Source organism: Helianthus annuus, chromosome 8 (assembly GCF_002127325.2).
Source record: "Helianthus annuus cultivar XRQ/B chromosome 8, HanXRQr2.0-SUNRISE, whole genome shotgun sequence".
Lineage (NCBI taxonomy): Eukaryota > Viridiplantae > Streptophyta > Magnoliopsida > Asterales > Asteraceae > Helianthus > Helianthus annuus.
In genome coordinates, this window is record NC_035440.2 from 1,942,116 (window position 1) to 1,949,898 (window position 7,783).

A 7,783-nucleotide genomic window follows, 5' to 3' on the forward strand; every position below is an offset into this window, starting at 1 on the left:
ATAGATCTCAGAGATGTCTCTTATGTAATAGTATCATAACGTACCGAGATAGACCCAATGGGACATTAGTTTCGTCCCATAAGTTTAACATTAAATGGGTCCTTACATATGTAACAAAATACTGCTCTCCTTTAGAGGATAATAGGACAAATGAAATTATTTCCTTACGCTTCATTAATTGGAAGCCTTATGTGAGTTTAAGTCTATACTCGTTTAGATATTACTCACATTGCAACACACTAGATATGTCTAGATTAATGTGAAGCATCTAATGGAGTATTACAATATCATTAAAAGAAACGAGAGACTACAATTTAAAGAAGAAGTGAGAATTAAAACCGGTTTATTACTCTAACCTTATGATATTCAAAGATGACAAAAATGTAATTTCGGGTATATCTTTATGTCAGCAGACAAAACCTATCTCATGGAGGAGTCATAATACACTGATATCAACAACCTAAGTTATAACGACATAATATAGTCACTAAATGTTGTTAGAAATTTATCAGTGGACTCATAAGTTTATTAACTCCATATAATGTTTTGAAGACTTAGTGTGATAAAGTCAGCTACCATAACTCCTTGAACAGTAACAGTTCAAAAGGTGCTGCATTAAATTTCGATACGCAATTAATTATTCGTTTATGAACGAATTGAGGAAACTAAGTTTTGTATCGAATACATTCATGATATGCTTAAGGATCCTATAACTAAAGGGCTATTACCCATAAGTCTTATTAAGAGAGCTCATAGACGGGTATTATTTAACGGCCATGCGCAATTGCATATCGTACTATGAATGACTAAGTATTAGTTAATTTTCCTCATTAGTTTGATTTTGTATGTCTCTAAGAATATGTCAAGTCGACATAATGGCATATAGACAAATAAAGTTACAAATCAAACAAAGGGCTTATGCGTATTTTGATCATGACGATTAGGTTTTAAATTAAGGCTATAGTATGACTAATGGGGGTCCTGAGTCGCATAATGATTCAACGGCTGTATTTCTCTGCTATAGTACTTGTTTAAGGCTAAAATGAGTATTAACTCCTGATCAGGCTTATCTAATACTCATAGTAAATGATTACTCGGCCAAGTGGGAGAATGTAAGAATAAATAAATAATATATTTATTTATATATGGCCATTATAATCATTTACATTATATGGATCAAAATATATAACAATCTATTAAATAATTAGTTGGTAATTGTTGATGGGCCTTATTACCATTATTAACTAATTAGGGTTTCCTCCTGGGTGCATATATAAGGAGACTTATGTTGAGGTTCTAGGGTTAGACAGATAACCTAACTAATTCACATAACATCAATCGACCTCCTCTCTACAGCCGATTACCCTTTATCGGTTTCTCATACCACCATCATTAGATTGCACCCTAAGGAGGAACCAGACCAAACTGACAACTATGTCAAACACTGTTGCTACATCTCCATCTGGATTCTCTGCTGGCTTGTGCTGATGCAATCAGGTATGTTTTCATGTTTTCCATTATGTCCAAACAGAACTGATCCAACATGGCCACCTCCAGTTAAAGAGGAAACTCTGGCGAAATTTTTACAGAAATATAAACACTTGGAAATATTTTTGGTAACAAGTGTTATGAACATATTCTTAACTTGTTTTCCAAATAAAATTTCGCCATGATTTTATTACAAAACAACCAAGTGTCGGAGGTGGGATTTTTATAAATAAAACTTGCTAAAATATATATTTAGAATATATATTTTCATAGTAACACTTGTGAGATTTTTATGATTATTTTGTGAACTATATAAATATTATTTTTAGAGTAAAAATAATATTACTAGAACACACTGAATAGTAACTACTCCAAAATAATACGAACGCCTTCACAATGAATATTTAAGTTACACCGGTATTATTATTACCACCCGAACTTTAACTGAAACTTACGTATTTCTAGAAAATACTCTTAAACGCGTATTTTGATAAAAGTATTATTTTGGGAAAATCATATGGAATAAAATATAATATTTTTGAGAAAAATATTTATATTTTGGAGACAGAGTGAAAATATATTTTTAAGTGTGACTTAATAATATATTTTTGGAATTAAAAGAAAACACATGTATTAAAACTCCCATCCTTGGGAAGGAATATATTTACCAAATAATTACGAAATGTAAATACGAAATAGTTGCCTAACTATTTCCCTAAGACATTAAACCTTAAGCTAAGCACGACCGTCCGTCTAATAGAAGTTAGTACGTGTAGGTCGTCGCACAGCAGGTTGACTGGGAGATACTTTTTGGAGACGCACTTCGGTGAGTTCATGCCCCCCTTTTCTCTTAACTGTTTTCAGTTTTCTAAACTGCGGGGGTGAAATACATGTTACTATTATTACGAGTACTTTTACACATGGTATGATTAGCGTAAGGAGGGTTACAACTTAGATCATGTGAGTGGGTAGGCGGGAACTGAAGGCCATTAATCCTCAGTGTAGGACCGAGGGACAGTAGCGGTAGATCTATCTGGGTGTAGCGAGCCCAGCCCCAGGCCCAACAGTACGGACCTCGGGGTGACTTTGTGCCCGACGCAAAAATCTGCTAGGTTTGAGTCTTCCTACTGCACTTCACGCATATCAATGGCCTTGCAAACCATTGGTGATCTCTTTATTTCCTTATTTGCTACTTACCAGGAAATTTTTATACTTACAAAGGTTTTACATACTCACTATACATGAATTTGCTCAACATTTTTGTTGATTTTTCCAACTTACATGTATTTCAGGGAACTAAGGATCTGGCACGGTATGCTACATTTCCATGCTGCGTTAGAGTTATGGGATCATCCTCGTTTAGGGGTTGCGACTTTTACCTGGACGAGTTGCAAGTCTTAAACGGTGTTTAATTTATGTTGTGGTTGTGTCTTAAGAACAATGTTTTTATTTTGTAGTGTTGTAAACTCGATGCATGTGTCTACATTTTAAAACAATGTTGTGGTATTTTGTTTTTAAGACTTTAATCAATGGATGATCTGCATAGTTTTATTTTCATATAGCTTTGATGTGATTAAGCTATGGTATTAAGAAGTCACACCAAATTAACCCACGCTTCCGCAAAGCCATGGTGTGACATCTAGAACTTGCCACAACGATACATTCCCGGTCCTTACCAACTTAAACCCGAGTAAGTAAAGGATGAAGGCATTAGGACTAACCCTTTTTATTTCTACACCATTATTTTTTTACCACCTACCCAAAATCCCCCTAGTTAACCCCTTTAAGCCTAAACCTTTTCATTTCTTAACCCAAAACAAACACCCTTTTACCCACCAGAATTTTTTTTTATTTTTAACCATTTGTTTTAGTAACAAGCTCGGTTTTTCTTATAACTTCCTTATCAATATATATATATATATATATATATATATATATGATAATGATGAAGCCAAAAGAAATAAACAAACAAGTTTATCAAAAAGAAATTTGTTTGAAGAATGGCTTCATCAAAATAAAAAGTTACAAAAAGATAAAAAGTCTTTCGAAAACCGACGCTTTTTACGCCTTTCGCCCTTCTACTAACCACTAACCCAACTATATACCTTTAACCCAAGCCTAACCCTTCCACCCAAAAAGTCCTCTTGATATTTACAAAGGTGTATAGTTAAAAAGGAGGAGGATTGATTGCTTGGAAAGCTTATGGTAGGAGTAAGTTCCATGCCGCTCTCGAGTGATTCACTAAAATACATCTTCGGCCGAGTGTTGAGTGATCCCCCGTGAGGTATGTGAACTTGTATATAAATGGAATTTTAAAAAAGGCATGTTATGCCCTAATAATTAATTTATCTTATGTAATGTTTTAAATAAATCATGACGAATAGGATTGTAAATAAATAAAAATAAAACTTAATAAAGAATCTTGGAAATCCCAATACTCTATGACAAGCCCAAAAACCTTCTCTTCTACCCGTTCCATTTGGGAGTGTAAAAGCCACATTATAAAGAGTTTTGCTTGAGGACAAGCAAAGATTCAAGTGTGGGGGTATTTGATGTGTGCAAAATGCAACATATAAATTACATAAATTTGGCATAAAACTAACCCTTTTTAGTACTAATGTTGGAAAAAGTATGTTTTTGTCTTCCTTTTGTATTTTCAAGATTAAATGAGCTCAAATGAACAAAAGAAGCAAAAAGGCAGCTAAATCTAACATAAATACAAGAAAAGGAACAAACGTGGCATGCCCGACCCCTCGACAGTATCTTCCCAAGCAATAACAAGAGAACAGAAGGCTGAACACGCCCCGTGCTCAGTGAGCACGGGGGCGTGCCCAAGTGTCTGCAGAAAAGACAAATCTTTAGAAGCTTCTATCACCCACCATGGGGGCGTGCCCAGCGGACACGGGGCCGTGGTCAACTCTAAGATTCGCAGAATCTGAGGCAATCTTGATAGTACAGATATGCTTCTGCACACGGGCTCGTGCCCAGCGGACACAGGGGCGTGGTCAACTAATGCAGACAAACTGCAATTAATAAAGAAAGAGAAGATGGGTGGACACGGGGTCGTGCCCAATGGACATAGGGCCGTGTCCGTGCTTCTGTGCAGGCTATAAATAGGGGTGCTTGGCTCATTTGCAAACCATCCCTTGGCACACCACCTCTCTCACACTTCACCCACCCACCCACCACCACTATCACAACACCATCATCCAACACCGTCATCAATCATCCATCGTAGAGTGTGTGAGTAGCCTTGGGATCCAAGATTGATCATAAGAGTTTTTGATAATCAAAGGCCATGTTTGCCTAAGTCTCTTACATCACTTGGTGAAGACAAGTGTCTAGTGTAATACTTTTTATTTTTAATCTTTTCGCACTTTTTATTTGGTTATGTATTAATGACTTTAATAACTAGTTTCTTATGTTGAAGGTGAATCTTCCTTATCATTTCTCTGTGGTGTCTTGGCACTATTTTACTGTCTATATAAAATAAAAGATTTTCACCATTCATATCTCCACGGTCTATATGGAGATATGTTGGCTACCTGGTCGGGGGTTAAGGGAATGGTTTGGTAAGAGTCTTGCCTTGTTCAGTGTATAGATCCTGCAAGGACCTGGGTCAAATTTAGTAGGACCACCTTCAATACCCACCGGTATTGGATGGCGGGGGTCCAAACTCTTTGATCTTCTCATATGTAAGCTACTATTAAAACTTAAACCCGGCTACTTAGAACTGTATCCCTGCTGACTCAGACTACTTAGCCGAGGGTAACGTCATCTTCAAAAGAGGGGCCTACCACATTATGCATTAATAACTTAATTAATTATCTTTCAATAATCCAACCCTTTAGGATTGTATCCTTGCTAACTCAAGTGGTGTGCCTTCCACTAGGATTTTGGACATGTTACGGAGGATTGCATAGCCTTGAGGAAGGAAATAAGCTACCTGCTAAGAAAAGGATATCTGAAGGATCTTCTGGGCAGAAAGAAGAATAAGGTTCAGGATACTGAGAAGGATCCTGAACGAGCAGTGTCGCCTCCTGTGGATGCCAAGATAATTAACTTTATTTCAGGAGGATCCGACATTTGTGGAACCTCTTATTCTGCAGCAAAAAGACATGCAAAGGAGGCTAAGGCAGAACGGGGAGACAAGCCAACCAGGATGACAACCCTCACAACTGATGAAGTGATCACGTTCGACAGTGATGACAGGGATACGAGCCTAGGATATCGTAGAGGCTTCTGGGCAGGATGTTAAGAAAATTATCCTAGATCAGGATAATCCAGATATCTCGGTGCTCGTATAATCCAGATATCTCGGTGCTCGTAGGAACCAATATCCCTCAGGATATTGAAAATCAATTGACTAACTTTTTGAAATGCAGGATGTCAACATCCGCATGGAAGCATGAGGATATGACAGGTATTTCTAGGGATATTATAACTCACAAGCTTGGAATTGACAGGTCTTTCAAGCCTGTTCAGTAGAAGAGAAGGAAGTTTGCTCCTGAACGAAACTCAATTATTCAGGAAGAGGTTGAAAGATTATTGAAGTCCAAGATGATTAGGGAAGTCAAATTCCCCAAATGGCTAGCAAATGTAGTCGTGGTTCAAAAGAAGAATGAAAAATGGAGAGTTTGTGTAGATTACACAGACCTGAACAAAGCATGTCCTAAAGACCCGTTCCCTCTGCCTCATATAGACTGGATGGTAGATTATTAAAATCCATTATTCCAAGTTTTAATGTATTAAATAGTATTAAAAATACATACAATCAAGAATATTAATACCGCTTGTTATTGATATTCAAACAAAATGACATGATGTAAACCATAATTTAAGCCAACAATCAACCAAAACAATATGAAACTACCCAAAAATTCTAACAAACATTTAACCAAAAACATCAAATATTGAAAAATGATGAAAAGTTCAAAATCCAACAAAGCTTTTACTACAAGTTGGCTCGGTTATGGTGAGTATGAAAAAATCAGTAACCATAATCGACCATCTACTTTTGATTTATAAAACAATTAACTGAACCACCGCTTTCTGATTTAGTTCGGTTTTTTTAGTTCACTTTTTCGGTTAATTCGGTTATGAGTCAGTTAATTCGGTTTTTTGCACACCCCTAGCGTAGAATATAACTATTAAAAAATATAGTTGTTAAAAAGATAGAAAACAATGAGATTGTTTAGTAAATGGTATAAGATCGACATTTAAATCTAAAATACATTAATCTATTTGTTATCAAACTCATATATTTGTGTTCACACCTATCAAATAAAACCATCTTAAAGGCATATAGTACTATAATGGTATTTAAATAATATGATACACATTATCAGTATACGTTATAACTAACATGTGGATGTGGTTTAGACAACCTGTATACAGCCTGTCACTAGCTGTATCATCTCTCCTTCTTCCCTCACCCACCAACCATGCCCATTATAAATACAAGCTCGAGGCCTCTCTCCTTTTTAAGGCTTTCTCCCTTTTAAGGTTTGTCGATTGATCCATCTTCTTCTTCTACTGTGGGCAAGAATAGAGTGGTGCATACACTTGCTTTATCAACCTTCGCACACAGAAAAGCTTTTCCGTTGTTAAACAAGGTATATAAGTGTTTATATAAGTAGATACCTATTTTGGTATAGTTTCTTAATTTGTTTTGAAAAATCTTTTGATCGATATGGTGCAGGTTCATTATTTTATTTATTACCTCTTGAAAAGTTTGATACTTTTAAAAATTGTTTCTTGATTTGATCGTTTAGCATTATTCTTACCTCTCTTGTGTGTTTGTGTTTGATTCAATCTTTCATGTGATCTTTTAATTCTGAAATGAATCGATAATTAAAGGCATAATGGTTGTTTATTTACATAGGTAATTATCGAACATAACTATATACCATTAGTTCTTGATGCTATCTTATGTGTTCATGAATATCTCGTTTGTAGATCGCTATGTAATAATATTTTTCAGTCCATTTTGATTCGGGTCGAGTCGTATGAAATTTTAATGGGTATTTCAATGTTTTTTGATAAATAAAATAACTTTTTTTTTATGAAAATGTCTTTTTATGAAAATGTCTTTTTATGAAAATGTCTTTTAGAGTTGTTCTTTTTGTTCTCGCAATAGTTAGTGTTCTGTAATGATCCTCATTGTGTGTGTGTGTGTGTGTGTGTCGTGTGCGTGGAAGAAGTGATTAAAAATAATAACAAGTAAGCTATATTTTGGGAATCTATTAATAGAAATGTAAGATGAAAAAACCAAAATCGTCCGTTTGGTTATATT